General features: G+C 42.5%; 1 protein-coding gene across 2 annotated transcripts in view; it reads left to right on the forward strand.

Annotated features, from left to right (window-relative positions):
• The window catches only part of LOC117542279 (zinc finger protein Xfin-like), a 134,891-nt gene that overhangs the window by 40,494 nt on the left and 71,832 nt on the right, over window positions 1-22,565 (forward strand). The window lies entirely within an intron of this gene.

Here is a 22,565-nt window from a genome sequence, read left to right on the forward strand (position 1 = left end):
CATATGAATGAATGAATACGCGACCGTTAAAGAGCCGTCTGTTTTCGATTCTATGCAAGGAAATGCTTTTGCCAGCCAAAATAGAAGATATTTGTGAATACATGTTTTGAATTGTGAATACTGGACATAGTAAGCTTAAAAACATGTTAGTGACCATTGCAAGTGACAAATAAATATTATAATTTGAGACCCCCCTCAAATTAGCTGTTGAGGCTTTCAGGGGGGCTCAGGTGTTAATCAGGGGGGTCGAGCTCCCCCCGGACCCTCCCTTATTTCGCACACTGCCCGCAACAGTCCTGAAGACGAGACCATGTCATAAATAAGCCTCAAATCTTCTTAATGTGTGCTGAAAACTGGGGGCCTAGCCATTTTATTAGTGTCAGGATTATTATGTCATGTCACGTTTCTATGTCTAGGTGTGGGTGTTTTTCCGTTCTCCTTATCATGTTTTCCTCCCTGTATATTGTCTGGTCTCTTTTCCCTGTGTTTTCATGTCTGTCGTTAGTTTCCCTGGTGTGTCTAATTTCCTGATTGTTTTCACCTGTCACTCCTTGTGTGTCTCCTGTGCTCATCAGTGTCAGCCCCGCCCCTGATTGTTCCCCACCTGTGTCTAGTTACCCTGTGTTTAAATTCCCCTGTCTCCCAGTGTTCAGTGTCAGTTCGTCTTGTCTCTTGCCATGGTCAGGTCTATGCTCTTTTGTGCTCAAGAATAGTTTTGTTCCTCACTACGTGAGCGATTTTCCTTTTGGTCTCATTTTTTGTCATCTCATCCTGAGATTAGTTAGTGACCTTTTTTTGTTCATCGTGTTTTTTTTGGAAAAATAAAGTATCTTACCAATACTTTACCTCTGTCTCCCTGTCTGCAATTGGGTCCAACATCCTAAGTGCCTGAGATCGTAACAGAACGAACTGACCATTATGGACCCAGCAGACTCAGCCCTTTTGAGGCTACAGGCGGAACATCTTGGATACTCTCTGGAGTACATTTATACGTGGAAAAACGCCTCATCTAGACGGGGTAGAGAGGCTGCGTTGAAGGAGGCACGTCAGGAGGTTGCTCGCAAGCCCTGGCTCTGGAGCTTGTTGCCCGAGTGGCTTAGGGTTGTCTCACGTAGCCCTGAGTGCCAGTCTTCATGTTCTGACCCTTTCTTGGGGTCTGGTCTGGCGTTTGGAAGTCCACGAAGCTTCCAAAAGACTCCTAAGAGACGCAAGGCCAGGGTTCCAGCCCCAGTTCCGGCTCCAGAACCTGCCTACAAGGCCATGGATCCGTGCACCAGTACCGGCCCACGCAGCTTTGCGTCCATACTCCATTACCTGGCTTACACAGCCAGGGTCCAGGCTTCTGCTCCGTCCCCAACAGCCATGTTTCCGGCTCCAGTGCCGGACCCAGCAGCCATGGTTCCGTGCTCCAGTACCATCCCACATAGCCATGGTACCGTGCTCCAGTACCATCCCACACAGCCATGGATCCGTGTTCCGGTTCCTTGCCCAGCAGTCATGGTTCCGGCTCCAGTGCCGGCCCCAGCAGCCATGGTCCCTGCTCCAGAACCGGACCTTACAGCCATGTTTCCGGCTCCAAAACCGGCCCACACAGCCATGATCCAGGCTTCAGCTCCGGACCTTACAGCCATGTTTCCGGCTCCAGAACTGGATCTTACAGCCATGTTTCCGGCTCCAGAATTGGCCCATGCAGCCATGGTCCCTGCACCAGAGATGGCCCATATAGCCATGGTTCCGGCCCCAGTTCCAGCCATGATTCCGGCTCAAGTACCGGGCCCGGCAGCCATGGTTCCGGCCCCAGTTCCAGCCATGATTCCGGCTCAAGTACCGGGCCCGGCAGCCATGGTTCCGGCCCCAGTTCCAGCCATGGTTCCGGCTCAAGTACCGGCCCCAGCAGTCATGGTCCCGACTCCAGCTCCTCGTCACCTGTTGACTCATCGGCCGACGCCAGCTCCCCGAGTCCTGTCGGCATACCGGCCGACTCCAGCACCTCGTCTCCTGCTGGCTCCCCAGCCGACGCCGGCTTCCCAAGTCTTGTCGGCGTACCGGCCGACTCCAGCACCTCGTCTCCTGCTGGCTCTCCAGCCGACGCCAGCTCCCCGTGTCCTGTCGGCGTACCGACCGACACAAGTTCCCTCTCAAGTCCCCTCTCAAGTCCCCTCTCGACTTCCCTCTCAAGTCCCCTCTCGAGTCTCCTCTCAAGTCACCTCCCGAGTTCCCTCTCGAGTCCCCTCTTTAGTCTCTTCTCCAGTCCCCTCTCAAGTCTCCTCTCGAGTCCCCTCTCCAGTCTCCTCTCAAGTCCCTTCTCGAGTCTCCTCTCCAGTTCCCTCTCCGGTTCCCTCTCCAGTTCCCTCTCAGGTCCCCTCTCGAGTCTCCTCTCGGGTCCCCTCTCCAGTCCCCTCTCCAGTTCTTTCTCAAGTCCCCTCTCGAGTCACCTCTCGAGTTCCCTCTCGAGTCACCTCTCAAGTTCCCTCTCCAGTTTCCTCTCGGGTCCCCTCTCCAGTTCCTTCTCGGGTCCCCTCTCGAGTTCCCTCTCGAGTTTCCTCTCCAGTCTCCTCTCGAGCCATCTCTCGAGTCTCCTCTCGAGCCATCTCTCGAGTCCCCTCTCGAGTTCCCTATCGAGTCACCTCTCGAGTCTCCGCTCAAGTCAACTCTCAAGTTTCCTCTCGAGTTCCCTCTCAAGCCCTCTCTCGAGTTCCCACTCAAGTCCCTACTCAAGTGTCGTTGGAGGTTCCGCTGGGGGTCCTGCCAACTCTATGTCCTGTGCCGTTGGAAGCCCCGCCGACTACTCTTCTGCCGGGGGTCCTGCCAACCCTGTGTCCTGTGCTGTTGGAAGCCCCGCCGACTACTCTTCTGCCGGGGGTCCTGCCAACCCTGTGTCCTGTCCCGTTGGAAGCCCCGCCGACTACTCTTCTGCCGGGGGTCCTGCCAACCCTGTGTCCTGTCCCGTTGGAGGCCCCGCCGACTACTCTCCTGCCGGGGGTCCTGCCAACCCTTTGTCCTGTCTCGTTGGAGGTCCCGCCGTCTACTCTCCTGCCGGGGGTCCTGCCAATCCTATGTCCTGTGCCGTTGGAGGCCCCACCGACTACTCTCCTGTCGGCGTTCCTGCCAACTCCTTGTCCTCTTCCGTGGGGAATCTTGCTGACACCTGTTCCACCGGCTCTGGTTACTGTCCGGTCAACACCAGCTCCTGCCCGGTCCCCTGAGAGCTGTGGTCTTCGCCCCTCCTCGAACTCCGGGCCGTCCGCTCGAGACCCCCTCCTCGAACTCTGCCTTGCCCCCGGGTCGTCCGCCCGAGTTCCCCTTTTTGAACTCTGCCTTGCCCCCGGGCCGTCCGCCCGAGACCCCATCCATGGTCTCTGCCTTACCCCCGGGCCGTCCACCCGAGACCCCTTCCTGGTCCTCTGCCGTGCCCTGGGCTGTCAGTCAAGGCCCGTCCTCCGGACCCCCTCCACCCACCCTGCTGGACGTTTTGGATTTTTTTTTTTTTGTGTTTAGGGACGTCTAGTATCCGTCCCTTGAGGGGGGGGTTCTGTCAGGATTTTTATGTCATGTCATGTTTCTATGTCTAGGTGTGGGTGTTTTTCCGTTCTCCTTGTCATGTTTTCCTCCCTGTATATTGTCTGGTCTCTTTTCCCTGTGTTTTCATGTCTGTCGTTAGTTTCCCTGGTGTGTCTAATTTCCTGATTGTTTTCACCTGTCTCTCCTGTGCTCATCAGTGTCAGCCCCGCCCCTGATTGTTCCCACCTGTGTCTAGTTACCCTGTGTTTAAATTCCCCTGTCTCCCAGTGTTCAGTGTCAGTTCGTCTTGTCTCTTGCCATGGTCAGGTCTATGCTCTTTTGTGCTCGAGAATAGTTTTGTTCCTCACTACGTGAGCGATTTTCCTTTTGGTCTCATTTTTTGTCATCTCATCCTGAGATTAGTTAGTGACCTTTTTTTGTTCATCGTGTTTTTTTTGGAAAAATAAAGTATCTTACCAATACTTTACCTCTGTCTCCCTGTCTGCAATTGGGTCCAACATCCTAAGTGCCTGAGATCTTAACATTGAGTTGCCTAGAGCAAAATAGTTACAGCATATATTTAGTGATTTTAATGTTAACAGATCATTGTTGCAATAACATTTGGACCCAATTTGCCTGACTTGACACATGGAATAAAACATGGGCGTAGGAAACATCCTCAATGTAGGTGAGACAATTTAACAGGGGGTGTGGGCAGGTGGTGGACCTCACCTCCTCTAGGGGGGTCCGGGGGCACGCTCCCCCGGGAAGATTTTTTTTTAAATGTTGAAGTTAAATGCATCAATCTGGTCCATTTTGAGAGCAAAATTAGGGACTAAATCTATGGCAGTCAGTAGGGGCTTGGACTGTGAGCCGTAGGGTCGCCGGTTCAAGTCCACGACCAGACCTATTTGGAGTGTGGACTTCTACTTGGAGAGGTCCCAGTTCACCTCCTGCCGTGGTGCCCTTGAGCAAGGCACCAGACATCCCCCTTCCCCCCTCACTCCCATTGCTCCCCGGGCGCTGTACAATAGCTGCCCACTGCTCCTAGTACTAGACTCCTGGTACTAGGATGGGTTAAAAGCAGAGAACACATTTCACTGTGTGTGCTGTGTGCTCTGCATGTGTGACCATTAAAGAGGGTTTCATCCCTCCCAATTCTTCTTCTTCTTCTTCTTCAACACCCATATAAAACAGAACTGTAAACAGATTAACTTTTTCTTTCAACATTTAATTGAACAGCAAGTGGAGGCAAAAGTGACTGCACCCAAAACAATAAACCTGCTAGCTAACTAGCCTAAACTCAGTAACAGAATGTGGGCAACACGTTCTTCTCCACAGCCGCGCGACCTCTGAGTCAGACATCACTTCCCCCTTTTCTATCCTACGGGTACAGCCGTACAGCCTCTCCCCCTGAACCCTGTTGTAACAACATAATACACTTTTTGGGGATGCAGCTTGGGATGTGAGGACATGGCTTAGAAAGGGCGTGTCGCCTTCTGTCCTGCCAGTGTTGGCAGGACATTAATTAAAATGTCGAACTCGGACTTCATTTTAAGGACATTTCGGCCAGGGGTGTAGAGCTATTTGTTTAAGCACCGGATTGGCAAAACAGGAGAGTGTGTGCACCAGTCTGCCTTGATCTATGTATTCATGTATGTGACTCTCACAGTATCTGCTGCCCACAGCTGTTTTATAGAAGGAAAACCTCCTTCACTTCATGAAATCTCTGCAGCACCAGGAGGCAGCGGGAGGGTTAACTCAGCCTCTGAGAAGACGAGTGCGCCGTGCCTTTCACGAACCGCCTTCACTGTGTTTACCTTCAGAATCATTAGAAAGGCTAAAGAGCGGTGTGGCTGATGTGTTTTAACCCACCACACACACACACACACACACACACACACACACACACACACACACACACCACACACACACACACACACACACACACACACACACACACACGATTTAAACGCAGACTTTTGTTCCTCCATGTTACGTTGTTATTGTTTCACTGAGCGGACCCGCACATTTTTTTCAAACGCTCCCCTTTTTGGTCCATCTGCGCGGTTTTGTGCGCTGTGATGATTCGGCTGTACCTTTAGTAATGAATATTAAATGTTGTGAGGAAATCTTTCCACCAATAATTCCAATAAGTAATCCAAATTCACTTCAGGTTTACGAAAGTAACTGTAATCAGATTACTCGTTTTTCAAATGTAACGCGAGCTGAATACAGTTACTTGATTTTTGTATTCTGATTACGTAACACCGTTACATGTATTCCGTTACAACCCAACCCTGGCCACACCCCACTGGGCTGGGCTGGGCCGGAACACTTACAAATGTGGGCCGGTAGGATTTAGGCAAAAGAAAACGGTTTTTTTGTTTGTTTTTAATACATTTCTTTCTTCTTTTTTTTTGGCCCTCTAGCCCACACACAGCACCGGCCCACCGGGGAAACTCCCGGTATTCCCAATGGCCAGTCCGCCCCTGGTCATGACTCTTATCCACAAATCAGTGCCCTTTCAAGTTTCTAATGTAATGAAGGATACATTTGGTAGATATTTGGTTATCCAGGGATCACTGCTCTCAGTTACTTTGAATTTGGTTAACATATACTTGCATCTCTCCCAGGAGAATATATAATTGCAGGGGACTGGAACTGTACACTAGATCCAACCAGGGACCGATCTACAGGTGTTGATCAAACTCCCACTAGAAGTAGAACAACTATTCAACATTTCATTCAAGAGATACATTTGTTAGACATCTGGAGACACCTGAAACCTAACGATATTGCTTAATCGTGTCACTCTAGTACTTTTCAGTCATATTCGAGGATAGATTACTTTTTAATCTCTGCAACGTTATGTTCAAAAATACAGGACTGTTACTATGGCAGTATATTCATATCAGACCATGGAATATGTTGTATGGTATACATGGACAAGAACCTTGTTAGAGATCCACCCAGATGGAATTTAAATCAGAAATGGCTACAAAATGAAGAATTCAATAAGTATGTGGGGACAGAGATAGATAATTATTTCGGGGATAATATTACACACGGCATGTATCAAGTAGGATGCCTTCAAGGCTTTTTGAGAGGACATAATTAGTTATACTTCATCCAAATCCAGAGAGTTACGCCAGAAAAGACAGAAGCTAGAGTCCAAAATTAAAACTCTTCAAGACCAGGTATAGGGGAAAAAAACCCTGAAGTAGAAAAATAACTATTGCTCTTAACCGAATATAATAAATGTTCGGCAGCCAGGGCAGCATCCAGTATGCTTAGGCTCAACCAAACATTCTACGAGCATGGGGAAAACCTGGCAAACTTTTAGCGTGGCAGATCAAACAGCTTGAAACAAGGAAGAACATCACTTCCATTATTAACAATAACGATGACACAAGAATAGACCCTACTGAAATAAACAGGGAATTTAGGAAATATTATGAAAATCTGTATCAATCCCAAGTCAAATATGACCCCCAGACCCAAAAAACATTTCAGGCTGAATATTCCATCTATTTCTAAGGAGTTTGCAGAGATGCTAGAGGCAGATCTTAATGAGGAAGAAATAAGAATCGCTATTGATGGCATGAAAGCAGGAACATTAGCAGGACCAGATGGTATACCAATAGACTTGTATAAAAAATGTAAAACAAAATTACTTAAACCACTGTTGGATATGTTTTTGGAAGCATTCCTTAGTGGTAACCTACCCAGTGTCAGGTGCGTTAATAACACTACTGCCAAAACCAGGAAAGCCCAGCAACAGATGTGAAAATATGAGACCGATAAGTCTACTCAATTCTGACCTCAAAAATCTCTGTAAAGTTTTAGCGAGAAGGTTACAAGACGCACTACCCACAGTGTCATACACAGGGATCAAATGGGTTTATTCTGGGTCGCCAAGGAGTCCACAACATTAGGAGGGTCCTTATGTCGTTTGCTTTTAATCTGTAAAGCACTTTGAATCGCCACGTGCTGAAAAGTGCTATATAAATAAAATTGCCTTGCCTTAATATTATTCAAGGTGTGACAGAGCCATCACTGTAGTGTAGACATTTACTGCTGTCCCTCTCTCCCTTTCTGCTTTCACTCAGGGAGTGACAGGGGAATAAGTGTGCTAATCAAGGGGTGTATTGGATACAGGTGAGGAAAAGGGGGCGGGGCCCAAAGGGAACAAAGAGGGAGGGAATTGTTTGTTTAAAAGGGGAAAAGAAAAGGTTTGAGAAGAGGTGGAAAGGAGGAGGTTTGGGATACTGTATGGCGCTTTAGGAAGATTGACACCCAAGGAGCCTGAGGACCAGCAAAGACTGACATCACATGCCCAGAATGAAAAGGAATATTATTTCCCTTTTCAGCAGTCGGTGAGTCTCTTCTTTTTGGAGTTTTTTCCTCAACTGGCAGTGTTCTCGTTTGAACTGGATTACCTTTTTTTTGTGAAGTGACTTTGAATTTATTATTTTTGCTTTAGTTTGGATTATCCAGCCTTAAAAAGAAGACTGCATTTTAAGTTGGACATTGCCTGAGAATTACTCCAGATATAATTTGTACTTGTGTTGGAGGTGGTGAATGGTTGTGGGCTATTAAACTGTCTTTGTGATGCCATACTGACTCTGTCTGGGTATTCGCTTGGGCGGGGGAACTTTATTATTTAGAGCATGTGGGCGAAACTTCTGTAGCAATGAGGAGTCATGACTCAAAAGAGACACGAGGAGAGCTGGTGCTTTGATGGCAAACACTGAGGATTTATTTGGAGCTTCGGCCGGAGAATTCACAAGACATGTCACAGGCCAGAAAATGTCCATTTCTAAAACACGTGTATCTCAGAAGGTCCTGTCTCTTTCTTAACGTTTTCCAGAATTTATACATAGTTTCAGCCTCAGAAGAGAGAACAACATGCACCACCATTACAAATAAACAACACATCAACAGTTTTAAAGACACATCTACAAACAAATAGCAACATACAAATACCAGCACATTCACCTCTAACACTACAATACATGTTAATAAAAGCACCGAATAGCAGTCAAAGAGGAACAGGCCTGCGTGTTATTGAGATAACATAAGATGAGATAAGAAGTACTTTACTTCACTCGCGTTTATGCCCATATCGATCAGATCCAGCTCTCATGATCGGCCTTTATAGAGATCACCGATCAAACTATTAAGAGTAAATATTATTTTTGTTTTTTACCAGCTAAAAACCGGTAATTATAGGCTAGCGGAAACCCTGCTATCTATCTATCTATTTTTATTTCATTTCAAACCTTTATTTAACCAGATTGGTCCCTTGAGATCATATATCTCTTTTTCAAGGGAGACCTGCAGCAAATAGGTTCCACATAAAACAACATAAAACAATAAATGGACATCATACAACATATTTACAAGCTACATTTACAAACTTATCGACATTTACAAATACCCATAGTTTCAAAGAGCATTTTACTTAGACTAGCTTTAAAAACATGCAGAGGAATGAAATTGCTCGACGTATATACAAGTAATTTTTAAAAGGATGGAAAGAAAACTGAAAACCTGCTAAGAAAAATATTGCGAGTGACAGACACACCGACACAACGAGGCTGGAGATGAAGTGTGTGAGCGGAGAAGAGGACTCTGTGATACTGGCGGAGATACGCAAGCTGAGAAACGAGCACACAGAAGCGGCTAACGACAAAAAAGAGGCTCTGGCACGACTAGACAATGTCTTTAAAGAACTGGTGGAAATAACAGCCTTGTTAGAGAAGCGAATGGTGAATACTGAAGAGAGGCTAGGGGACACGGAAGACAGGACGGCGCGGCTGGAACGATCGGTTGCCTTCCTGCTTCACCAAGAGGCAAAGTTAGATGCCAAATGTGACGATTTGGAATCAAGGTCGAGACGCAACAATGTGCGGATACATGGCATACCCGAGGGCTCTGAGAAAAATGACACGGGGTTTATATCTGGCTTTATTCGTTCATCACTGCAAATCCCGGCGGAGGTGGATATTCGCATCGAAAGAGCGTACCACTCGCTGCTCGCCAAACCGAAGGGGAACACGGCTCCTCCGAGGGCGATATTTGTTCGCTTTATAGACTACAGGGTGAAAGAGCAGGTCATACAGCAGGCATGGAAACAAAAGACCACATACAGTTGCAAGAAAAAGTATGTGAACCCTTTGGATTCTCCACACATAGCGTTGTGTGTTCCTTCCAAACAACTCAACTTTGGTTTCATCTGTCCACAGAATATGTTGCCAGTAGTGCTGTGGAACATCCAGGTGCTCTTTTGCAAACTTCAAACGAGCAGCAATGTTTTTTCTGGACAGCAGTGGCTTCCTCCGTGGTGTCCTCCGTGGTGTCCTCCCATGAACTCCATTCTTGTTCAGTGTTTTACGTATCGTAGATTCGTCAACAGAGATGTTAGCATGTGCCAGAGATTTCTCTAAGTCTCTAGCTGACACTCTAGGATTCTTCTTCACCTCATTGAGCATTCTGCGCTGTGCTCTTGCAGTCATCTTTACAGGACGGCCACTCCTAGGGAGAGTAGCAACAGTGCTGAACTTTCTCCATTGATAGACAATGTGTCTTACCTAGTGCTGTAGCGACACGTCGACTTCAAAATATCGTCGACGACATATTTCCGCGTCGACGCGTCGCTACACACACGTGGGTCACCCAAAGCAACAAGCAGTTCGCAATCGCACTTCAAACACAATGGAGACTGAAACGGCTACCACCTCCTCCTCACAGGATTGCGCACGAAGCCCCCAAACGAAAACATCTCGCCCTAGGTCTTCAAAAGCATGGGAATATTTTAAAGTTAGTCCAAAACGCAAAGATATTTATATCTCACTGAGACTGCTGCATAGCCTAGCAGAAGCAGCAGCTAGCTGTGGTGGCTACCATTAGCAGCTAGCATTTGCTCTCCGATTTTTTACATATTATGGATTATAAATTCAATCATTTTTTTATACATAGACGTTAAAAACCTATGGATTAACCGATTCAGCCGCGTTTTTTCTCATTGTAATGCCATTGAACACGTCTTTTGATCAGATTGACAGCTACGGTGGTGAGACGATCTCCCTAGAAGCTCTGTGAAGGTACGTGTTGTGATGACTGTATTTGCTTCTCCTGTCGCGAGTCCGGATCACTCAGTGATGATACTATATACCTACATAATCTGTGGAGTCTCAGCTTTAATCGGATATATTGTATGTGCAGCTACGATAAGTAATAAGGGTACTTTTATCTTGAGTTCTGTGCCAATGTCCGTTAGCATTTTTAACTCAGGGGTCATTTAGATGCTTCTTATGAGACTTGTGTTTTGTTTTGGTAAACATGGTTTGTATCGTCAATTAGCTGAGATTATTTCCGTTAATCTGGTATAACACATTAATAGGTTCTTAAATATTAAGATCCCCTGAGACACAGTATCGTGAAAAACATTTTTTTTACATTACGTTTTTTATGAATTGAACAACAGAAAAATAATCGTTAGATTAGTCGACTAATCGATCAAATAATCGCCCGATTAATCGTTTTCAAAATAATCGTTTCCCCCCAGCACTAGTCTTACCGTGGACTGATGAACATCAAGGCTTTCAGAGATACTTTTGTAACCCTTTCCAGCTTTATGCAAGTCAACCATTCTTAATGGTAGATCTTCTGAGAGCTCTTTAGTGCGAGGCATGGTTCACATCTGGCAATGCTTCTTAAGAATAGCAAATTCAAAACTGCTGTGTATTTTTTATAGGGCAGGGCAGCTTTAACCAACACCTCCAATCTCGTCTCATTGATTGGACTCCAGGTTGGCTGACTCCTGACTCCAATTAGCTCTTGAAGAAGTCTTTAGCCTAGGGGTTCACATACTTTCCCCACCCTGCACTGTGAATGTTTACATGGTGTGTTCAATAAAAACATATTGTTTGTGTGGTATTAGTTTAAGCAGACTGTGTTTGTCTATTGTTGTGACTTAGATGAAGATCAGAACACATTTTATGACCAACTTATGCAGAAATCCAGGTAATTCCAAAGGGTTCACATACTTTTTCTTGCAACTGTATATATATATGGTTGGTATTTGACAAAAAGGGGTGTTGTAGTGTGTGATATTGGTATTTATGGAAACATAAATATGTTGTTTTGTCATTGTTTATTTGTTCTGATGGAGATGTTTATTGTTTACCTTTTTCGCTGTGTGTCGTTTTGCACAGTTGTTTTGATTTACATGAGGTGCAAAGCTGAGGGGTTTCAACATAATTCAATATAAGTAGGTTTAATATTGTATCCTATAATGTCCACGGTTTGAATCACCCCATAAAAAGGAAAAAGATAATGAGCCAACTAAAGAAACTAAAATGTTCAATTGCGTTGCTTCAAGAAACCCATCTTGTCGAGGTTGAAAGCTAAAAAGAGAGTGGGTAAACCAAGTATTTCATGCTTCATATGGCAAGAGAAGGGACGTGGCCATACTAACTAATAGATCTTTGCCATTTTCAGTAGAGAAAGTGATAAAAGATCACATGGGAAGATTTGTAATGGTAATTGGCTCTATTGGAGACATGGCTATTTCCAAATGAAGAGAACGAGGATTTCTTTTTAAACATACCTAAGATTATTACTACTAATGGAAAAGGCATGATAATAGTTGGAGGGGATTTTAATACTGTACAGAATGGCAAATTAGACAGGTTGCCACCAGAAGTACCAACTTCCAAAAAATCTAAAGTGTTGAATAATGTTGTTTAAAGACCGGGGTCTCATAGATCCATGGAGAAACACCAACCCCAGAGGGAAGGATTTGACTTTCTATTCTAACCCACATGGTAGCTATTCACGGTTAGACTTTTTTTGTGTGTCACAACAACATATAGACAAAGTCTTGAATTGTGACATAGAGACTATAACCATAAGTGACCATGCTCCTATAACATTAACTATAGACATGGGAAGAGAATCTTTTTTCAAATATTGGTGGCTTAATGTGTCAATTCTATCGGACCAGAAAGTGGTGAAGGAGATAAAATAAAATCTAATGGAATACTTTCAAATGAATGATAATGGAGAGGTATCTCCATCAACTTTATGGGAGGCTGGAAAAGCAGTTATTAGAGGGAAAATAATTGAAATAACATCTAGGCTGAGAATGGCTCGTCTGGAACAGCCAAAAAGTTAGGAGAGTAAAATTAGAGAATTGGAGGGAGAATATAAAAGAACATCCAACAATAGCACCTTACTTGAACTAAAAAGAAACAGATGTAAATTGGATGAACTTCTGACATACAAAGCAGAAGGAGCTCTACGTTTTACTAAACAGAGATATGAAATGGGCAACAGAGCAAGTCGCCTTCTCGCATTCCAACTCAGAAAGGCCCAGACAAATAGGATAATTTCTAAAATAAGACACCCTAATTCTAAACAAATGTTGGTAAAACCCATTACAGATAGCAGGAGCATTTGCAGATTATTATTAGACTCTAAGTTTACAGAATCCAAAACACAACCATTTCTTCATAGATTACATTTGACATCATCAACAAAGGAGGAGGCATCTAAAATGATACAGCCAATTTCATTGCAGGAAATATCTGACACTATAAACACTTTGAAATATAACAAATCCCCTGGTACAGACGGGTTTCCAGGTGAATTGTATAAATGTCTAAAAGAAGAGATTACACCAATATTATTTAAAGTTTTTAATTATGCTCTATCTTCAGGTAATCCACAGAAAACTTGGTCTGAAGCCATTATATCTGTCCTACATAAGGAGGGCAAAGGTCCGACTTCATGTGAGGGATATAGGCCAATTAGCTTGCTTTGTAACGATCTAAAAATATTGACGAACATACTGGCTCAGAGAATGCAAAGATGTATAACCAAACTTATCAAACAGGTTTTATCCCATAGGCAAGGGGCTAATAATATTAGACTTGTATTCTTGTTCCAGTCATTGCCTATCGTGATCCCTAAATCTATTTTTAATTACTGAACAAAATTATATCAACATTCCTGTGGCAAAATCAAAAACCGAGAATTAAATATAAGACACTTCTATGTACAAAAGAGAATGGAGGGTTGAATCTACCTAATTTAAAATATTACTATTGGGCAGCACAAATTACGGAAACAATTTGGGTTGATATGGAACAAATCATGTAAAAATGTACCTGTGGGAGCACTTCCATTTTTGACAGAAAAGGCACAAAGGGTTGGGGACTTGCAATGAGTGGATCAGGGCTACGATGAAGATATGGTCAGAGGTACGAAAGGAATTCAAACTGTCAAACTCTATAAGCAGGGCCACTAAACTAGCTACAAACCCAGACTTTTTACCATCTATTATGGACTCAGGATTTAAAACATGGGAAAATAAGGGGTTAATATATATTACACAACTCTTTACTGGACAAACCATTACATAATTTGAACAACTGAAACAGGAATTTAACCTACCACCCTGTGACTTTTATAGATTCCTGCAACTGAGACATTACCTTCAGAAGCATAAGGAATGGGAAAACATTCGCAAAGCATCTAACTTGCAGGGATGGGCAACTTTGATGGTGGTGGGGGCCACATAATTGATGTACTGGCCGCCAGGGGGCCGCAGATTCACTTGGGACACACGCACACAAAAATTCCATGTGTTGTATTTAATTATTAACAAATATACTAAGTCTGACATCTTCATTGACATTTTACTATCAAAGGGAACATCCCCAAAAATGGGAACATCCTCTAATAAACTCACAAAACAAATATCAGTTCACAGAAATGTTATTTCATTTTTACAAGTGGCATGTTTGTATTGAACAGGTTATTAAACAGTGGAATACAACTATTTTAAACTATTGGAAAGCACGAAAAATGTGTGTGTATTGAGATTAACCATTAAAATGAGATAAACATGAAGTCATGAACACTAACCCAGACATTAGTTGTCTAACTTGAACCTAAAACACTTGTAGCCTGTCTCTGCTGACGCACAATAAGGGGAATGTCAACACCTATCAGCCCGCACTCTGCTGTTTCTCAGCGTTCCTCAGCACCGCCCCCCCTCCCTCCCGCTGAAATTATGAATGAAAAGCGTAGTAATCATAGATAACACGGCAGGGTCCGTGACAGTTTGTTTTCATCTGATTTCAAATAAACAAAGTCTTGGTTTTTAGAATATTAAACTTGTTTCGCTAAATTCAGATGATAAATAAAGTTAATAAACAACTTTTAAGCTTGTAAAGGCATAATTACAAGAGGCAATTCAACGTCACAGCAGGCATAACAACAGCCGGTGTTTCTTGTGAGGGTTTCCCCGGGAAACAAACACAATACACACAAATGTGTCACAGATTATTTCGCGGTATTTTAAATCATGTACGCAGCTCGCGATATAACTATGATCAGTACTACAAGTAAAACAATTTAAAATATATATATTTTTTTGTATTAATTAAGTTGTTTATAAATTAATCTGAGGGCCGCAAAAAGAGGAGGTGGGGGCTGCATGCAGCCCCCGGGCCGCCATTTGCCCATCCCTGAACTAGAGGAACTGTTAATGACATATACAGGGGACGAGACAAAAAAAGGGGCTATATCAAAACTTTACAAGGTACTACATTATGAATGTAACGGCAACAATAAGGATGTCAAAGAAAAATGGGAGTTGGAAGCGAATATTATAATATGCGACGAGGATTGGGAAGAAACATTCAAGGTGGGACATACAATAACAAACAGTCTAACATGGAGGGAATTTGATTGGAAGGTGAAAATTAGATATTTTAACACCCCATCTATCACTTCAAAATATAGCAATACCTCTAATTTGTGCTGGAGGGTCTGTGGACGGGTGGGAGACTTCCCACATATATTTTGGGACTATCCAAACATTCAGGGCTTCAGGAAGGATGTTCAAAGGGAGATTAAATGGGTGCTAGGCATAATCCGCAGCCCCCCACTATAGTCCACTGGAGAAACAGGGTAAAAAATATTTATTTAATGGAGAAAATCTCAGCAAGACTACAGCTGAAAACTGACAAATTCGAAGAAAAATGTTCCCCATTAATACAAACAACACCAGATCTCTAGCAGCACCTCTTTACTTATTTATTTGTATTTATTTTTTTCATTTATTTGTATCTACTGCACTTGTACTTGTTTCATCTGGATGGTAAAGCACTGGTTCTTACTATCATAATGGTTCAGGTATTGTGCGATCATGTTTCCGATGAGGGGGAGTGATAATGTCTGTAACATGTTGATGTTTGCACAATATAGAAATTGATAACATTAAGAAGCGGCATATCCTTTTGGTGCCCAAGGAGGGCATGAATGATTAATCCTGGTGTACAACAGCTGCAGTTACGTAAGCATCTCCATGTATTGTATTAATGTTATTTATGAAAAGAAAAAAAAGCTGTCTTACCTAAGACAGTCCTTGCTCTTGGCACATCTAACAATACTACATCATGCGATCTCAGACAATAGCTGCTTTCAACTCTCTGTGTTATCAGAGAGCAGATATAATACGGGAGTTTACCCAACATAGCTTTATAAATAAACGTGTACCAATGACTGAGCCTCCGTACAGTAAGTGATGGCAAACCTGCCTTGGTGTACAGTGATGTGTAAGTGCTTTACAATTAGTGACAAATCTAGGCAGCATCTAACTTGTTCAGGCAATGGGCAGGTGCATTCATATACAACAAATCACCATAGTCCAGCACAGGTAAAAAGGTCACAGAGCCTTTTCCTGGCCTCAAGCGAGAAACAGGACTTGTTCCTGCAAAAGAAACCTAGTCTAACCCTCAGCTTTTTAAGCAGGTTATTGACATGAAGTTTAAAAGTAAGACAATCATCAAGCCAGATACCTAGGTATTTGTAACAGGCAACCACGTCAAGTATTATTCCTTGCGCAGTTACAATATCCAAAGCAGTCTCTGGTATCTTTTTAGCTTTTGAAAAAAGCATTACCCTGGTTTTATCAACATTTAAAAGAAGCTTTAGTTCAGAGAGCTGAGTCTGAATAATGTTAAAAACAGCCTGTAATTCAACAACAGCCTCCTTAATGGAGGGACCTACACAATACATCATGGTATCATCCGCATAAAAAATGTAAAGTTGCTCCATCGACATTTTCACCTAAACTGTTGATATAGATGGAGAATAAAAGTGGACCTAAAACAAAACCTTAAGGAACACCATTTGTAATGTTTAACCACTCAGAAGTGAGCCCATCAAACTGAACACATTGGGACGTTTCAGCAAGGTGGTTCACAAACCACCCCACTGCATGGCTGGATATGGCAATACTGAGATATGACAAAACAACTAAAACCCATATAGACAGGATTTATGTATCGAATCACTTCTCTGTAACCAACTATAAAACAATCTTTAATAACTTTTCGGATCATCTTTTGGTCCAAACGTCATTATCCTCCGGAGCCCCTTCCACTGGAGGCTTCTGGAAACTGAACACACAGTGCCTAAAAAATACTTGTGTCTCAACAGAACTAAAACTGGATATACAAAAAATAATACAATTGAGATATTTAACAAACTCTGACATCAAATTATGGGAAAACATTAAAAATTAGGTTAAAACGTTTTTTCAAATTTAAATGTAGAGAATTAAATAAAGCAAAACATATTAAATATGAATCATTAATCAAACAATATATTAATTTAAAGCAGATTAAAGTTAAAACTAAAACGGTAGAAGAAAAATATATCTAAATTAAAAACTGAAATTGATCAATTAAACCAGGAATCATTATAATATTTATACAACATCTGAAATAGATCAGAGAGGCAACTTGGCTCGAGCCATTAAAACCAACCAAAAGCAAATTCAAAGTAAATTCATCAGATCTATAAAAAAAAATCAAGAAGGTTGTATTGTGTATAATGAAAAACAGAAACGAGAAGTGATAAGAGATTTATGTTCTGAAGCATATAAAAAAACAGACATTGAAACGGACTGTGTTAAAACTCTGTTGGGAACAATCCCTCCGTACAACATCCAAGAATTTGACTTCCTTCTCGGTGAGATTAGAAAAGATGAGGTGATCCAGGCGGTGAAAGAGCTGAATGTCGGTAAGAGCCCCGGTCCTGATGGCCTGCCCACTGAGTTTTATCAACTGTTATCTGATGATGTTTTGAACTTACTGACCTCTTTGTTTAATGAAGGACTCAGCAGTGGTTGTATGGGGGACTCATTTTATGAAGGTGTCTTGACTCTACTATATAAAATAAACGATGAAACTGATATAGATAATTACAGACATTTAACTATAATGAATACTGATTATAAGATACTAGCAAAAATAATAATGAATAGATTAACAGATATATTAGATAAGGAGCAAACATGTGCTATAAAAGGTCGCCTTATGGGACAACTTATCAATTTTAAGAGAAATCATAAATAAGCCAAAAGAAGAAAAAGGTCCTTTTTATTATTGGACTTGATCAAAAAAAAAGCCTTCGACTATTTATCCAGGGATTACTTATGGTCGGTGATGAAGGATTTCCTGAAGCCTTCATAAACATGATTAAGTGTCTGTATTTTAAATCTTGTGTCTGTGTAAATGTAACCGGTGTGTTAACAAATGCATTCAATGTTGAGAGAGGGGTTAAGCAGCAGGGGTGCCCTCTAAGCGCAGCTCTGTACATGCTAGCCATAAGTCCATTCATTAAAAATAATAAACAATGACAGGTTCATATCAGGAACACCAGTTGGCTATGCGCCCAAAATAACTGCCATCGCCTGCAGACGATGTCACTGTTATAATAAAAACCAACAGGAAATGGATGTTCTAACAAACCACCTAAACCTATATGAATTGGCATCAGGAGCTAAATTAAACCACAGCAAAACTGAAGGTGTTTGGATCAGCACCGACGATGCCAAATGTGACATTAACATTCAAGTGAAAAAAGAAATTAAAATAACTATTTGTAGCGACAACTGTGCTGAACTCAATTGGGAGAATAAACTAAGTGAAGTCAAAGAACAAGTTAAACACTGGGAATAAAAATACAAATTATAAATCAAGAATAAACATAATAAAATCATTCATACTCAGCAAGATCCTTTTTCTAGCAAACATCTTCCCCCCACCAGCCCAAATAATTATGCAATTAAACAAACAGTGTGTCAATTTGGTGTGGGGTACAACAAGGGAGGTTGCTAAACGTAATGTGTTATTTAAGAGTAGGGAATATGGAGGCCTGGGAGCCATAGACCTAGGCATTAAAATAAAAATTACCTTTGTAAAAAACATCTCGGCTGCAATCGATAGGAAAGCACCTTGGGTTGAGGAATGGGATGGAAGAAAAGAAGAGGCAGAGCTAGAAATGGACCATATCACAAGTTAGTTTATAGTGACTTCACAACTGAAGTTCAGCATTTAGAGATTGATTGGATCGGACTACCGAATAGAGTAATTTTTAAGTCTTAAAATTAGTAAAAAAGTAAACGGTTATCGGAGAGCATGAGACGTTGTAACAGTTTACTTATTTGGGGTGCCAGTCAGGTCTCTCTCCTGACGTTTCAGATTTGGCTTGGTCAGTCAGTTTTTGTAAATCTGCACAAAGGTGTATATATCTCTCTATAAACACCCCACATTGAATGACATTAAAATATAAGAAAAGACACAACTCAAAATCATAATCACAAGTAGTAAGTGTATTTTTGAATACAAACAAATTCGTCTTCCCACAGTTCAAAATGTAAATCCAAAACGTTCCACTCTGGGTGTCCTTCAAAATAAATAAAACAGTCAATTACCACAGGAGAATGTCAGTCGGTTTGAGTAATCCAGTCCTGGTTTTTAAGGTTTTGTGAGATGAGCGGCTCCTTTCAGTTTTGTATGCAATAATCCAGGAACGTGAAGCAAAGGTATGATGACGGATGACGGTGGACCAGACAAACGGTACGGACTGTAAACGACCTAACTGCTGGTTGAACAGATGAGCGTGTTGCTCCGCCGATCCCTCTTGCTTGCTGCACACACATTTTCCTTCCGGCTCCGTCTAACTAAATAGGGGGAAAGGAAATGAGGCGCCAACCAACAGCGAATCACTGGCTGGGTGGGCGTTACCTTGAGTGACTACCGGTCACATAAACACCGGTTGTTACAACGTGAGGTGGCTGATATCAGTCAACAGACTTGCGGTCAGAGCTGTGGTTTCATGGAGCTGCTATGTGAAAACTAGAAAATGCCCCATTAGGCCATAAGGTGAACCCTGTTATCGTTTCATCCCGCTCCACAGAAGTGGAACTACACAATCTTTAGTTCATAAAAAAGAACAAGTCATGCTTATCCACCAAAAAAAAGTTCGTCGCTAAAATTCCTGTAAATTCTTCTAGGCACGTAATTATTGGCTGAACTAGTCCCTTCAAAGCGTAATAATATCTTGGTCAAAAGTAGTGCCACGGTCCGTCACGTGATCGTGCTACACCAATTGGGTAGCTGCATATACCGGTATCAACAAACAGATTTGGAAAAAATGGCGACCGCCATGGTTTCATCGAGTAGCGGGGACGAGGAAATTGACCAAGATATTATTACGATTTGAAGGGACTAGTTCAGCCAATAATTACGTGCCTAGAAGAATTGACAGGAATTTTAGCGACGAACTTTTCTTTGGTGGATAAGCATGACTCGTTCTTTTTTATGAACTAAAGATTATGTAGTTCCACTTCTGTGGAGCGGGATTTCTTTTTCTAAAGGACTTTCCGAGGTTCACCTTGCGGCCTACATGATTAACTGTGAGGAGGACGAGACTCTACAGCACCTCCTCATGGACTGCTACAGAGCCCAGGATGTGTGGTCGCTCCTACGGGGCATCGGGTTAGAGTTCAATGTAAATTATATCTCAATCATGTATTGTATTCTGGATGAGGGGATGGACAATAAACACAGGGACTAATCAGCTGGTAATTTGTATCACATGTATGAAGATCTGGAAGACAAGGTGCAAAATGGTACGAAATCAGACGATCATAAACAGTGGCACCATCGTGACACAAATACTTACTGAACTAAGGAGAAGAAAAACCCTGGACAAATCCCAGACTCAGCCATGGGGCGTTTTGAGTCTGTGACCGAGCTGAGTCTCATTGGAATATAAACGTGCTCTCTTTATGTTATTTATATATTTATTCATTGTGTTTTATGTGCATTATTAATGTAACTTGTGTATATCATGTACTGCCCAAATAATATAAAATAAAGTTTTATAAAAAAAAAAAGCAATACTGAGTAGCCTCTGCTTTAAGATGCGATGATCGACGGTATCAAACGCTTTTGAAAGGTCAATAAATAGAGCTGCACAACTCTGCTTATTATCTAAAATACTCGCCACATCATTCACCACTTTCATTGTGGCAGTGATGGTGCTGTGTTGCTTTCTGAAGCCTGACTGATGTTTAGACAGGATATCATTTGTACATAAAAACACCTTTACCTGTTCACTCACTAAGCGTTCAAGAACCTTAGCCAGAACTGACAACTTAGAGATTGGCCTATAATTATTTAATAAAGTGACCTCCCCTCCTTTTAGTAAAGGCAGGACAAACGCTGACTTCCATATTTTTGGAATTGTGTTTGTGCTGAGGGAGAGGTTAAAAAGAGTAGTGAGAGGAGGAGCAATACAATCTGCAGCTATCTTTAAGAAGAAAGGTTCTACGTTGTCCGGGCCAGCCGGTTTCTTAGGATCTAACTTGGATAAGGCTTCATGAACAACATCAACAGTAAAAGGAGTCAAACTGAAAGGGTTTTACAGATCACATTGTTCAGAGTCACCGACTGTGGTGATCACAGAAGCAGAGTTAGTAACATAATGCCCACTGCTCCTAGTACTAGACTCCTGGTACTAGGATGGGTTAAAAGCAGAGAACACATTTCACTGTGTGTGCTGTGTGCTCTGCATGTGTGACCATTAAAGAGGGTTTCATCCCTCCCAATATTATTATATTATAATCGAACAGAGAGCCACAGGACACAAAATGCTTATTAAAACAATTTAACATGGTGGCTCTGTCCGATATAGTGCCAGATGCTGTGGTAATGCACGGAGGTAGCTCATTACGGATTTCACCGGTGGATATCGATGTTATGGCTTTCCAAAATGTTCTAGGATTATTTAGGTTCTTTGTGGTAACTGACAGATAATACTTACGGCCCGTCCACACAGCGGTGTGCGTTGACGCTTGCCAGCGGGCGTGTCTGACATTCGACCAACAACCAATCACATGAATCTCCCGCCCCAGACACACAAGCACGCGGTTAGATTGGCTCGAGCTTGTACTGGCATATGATTCGATTGGCTGACGCCTCCATCGAGGCGTCAAAAGTTGAACATTGCTCAACTTTTGAAGCCAGCAACGCTCCACGTTGCTTCCCAAAATGCAGTGTGGCTAAAAGTGACGTCACCCCATTCAAAGTGAATGGGCAGAAGCGTTGGAAGCTTCAACGCACGCCGCTGTGTGGACGGGCCGTTAGACTTAGCACTTTTTATTTGTGATGTGAAGCTATTTCTTAGCTGCCTAAAGCGTAGCCATTCTACCTCTGAGCCTGATTTTCTAGCCTTTGCCCAGGCCTTGTTTCTCTCATGTAGGAGACTAGATAATTCAGCAGAAAACCAAGGATTGTCCCTTCACTCTAAATGTACGCAGGGTTGCATGTCTATCAATAATTTCCATAAAACCAAGATACAAATAAGACCAGGCAGTTTCAACATCAGCACACACATCAATTGTTCCCAAATCAAAACCGAACGATCATGTACAAAACCCTGATCCACAAAATGTTTTGTGTCTCTCTTTATTATAATGTGAGGTTTACCCTTTTGGACCTTTGTGTCCCTAATTGTGGCTACAACACAGTGGTTAGCAAATACTCCCACAGACGAGTATTTATGGGGAACATTAGTTAGAATGAGATCAAGTAAGGAGGATTTATTTGGGGACTTAATGTTAGGGTGAGTAGGACTGTCAACAATCTGAGTAACATTCAATGAGATACAATGGTTTTTAAAATCCTCTG

The sequence above is a fragment of the Gymnodraco acuticeps genome, unplaced genomic scaffold, assembly GCF_902827175.1.
Source record: "Gymnodraco acuticeps unplaced genomic scaffold, fGymAcu1.1, whole genome shotgun sequence".
NCBI classification, from domain to species: Eukaryota; Metazoa; Chordata; class Actinopteri; order Perciformes; family Bathydraconidae; genus Gymnodraco; species Gymnodraco acuticeps.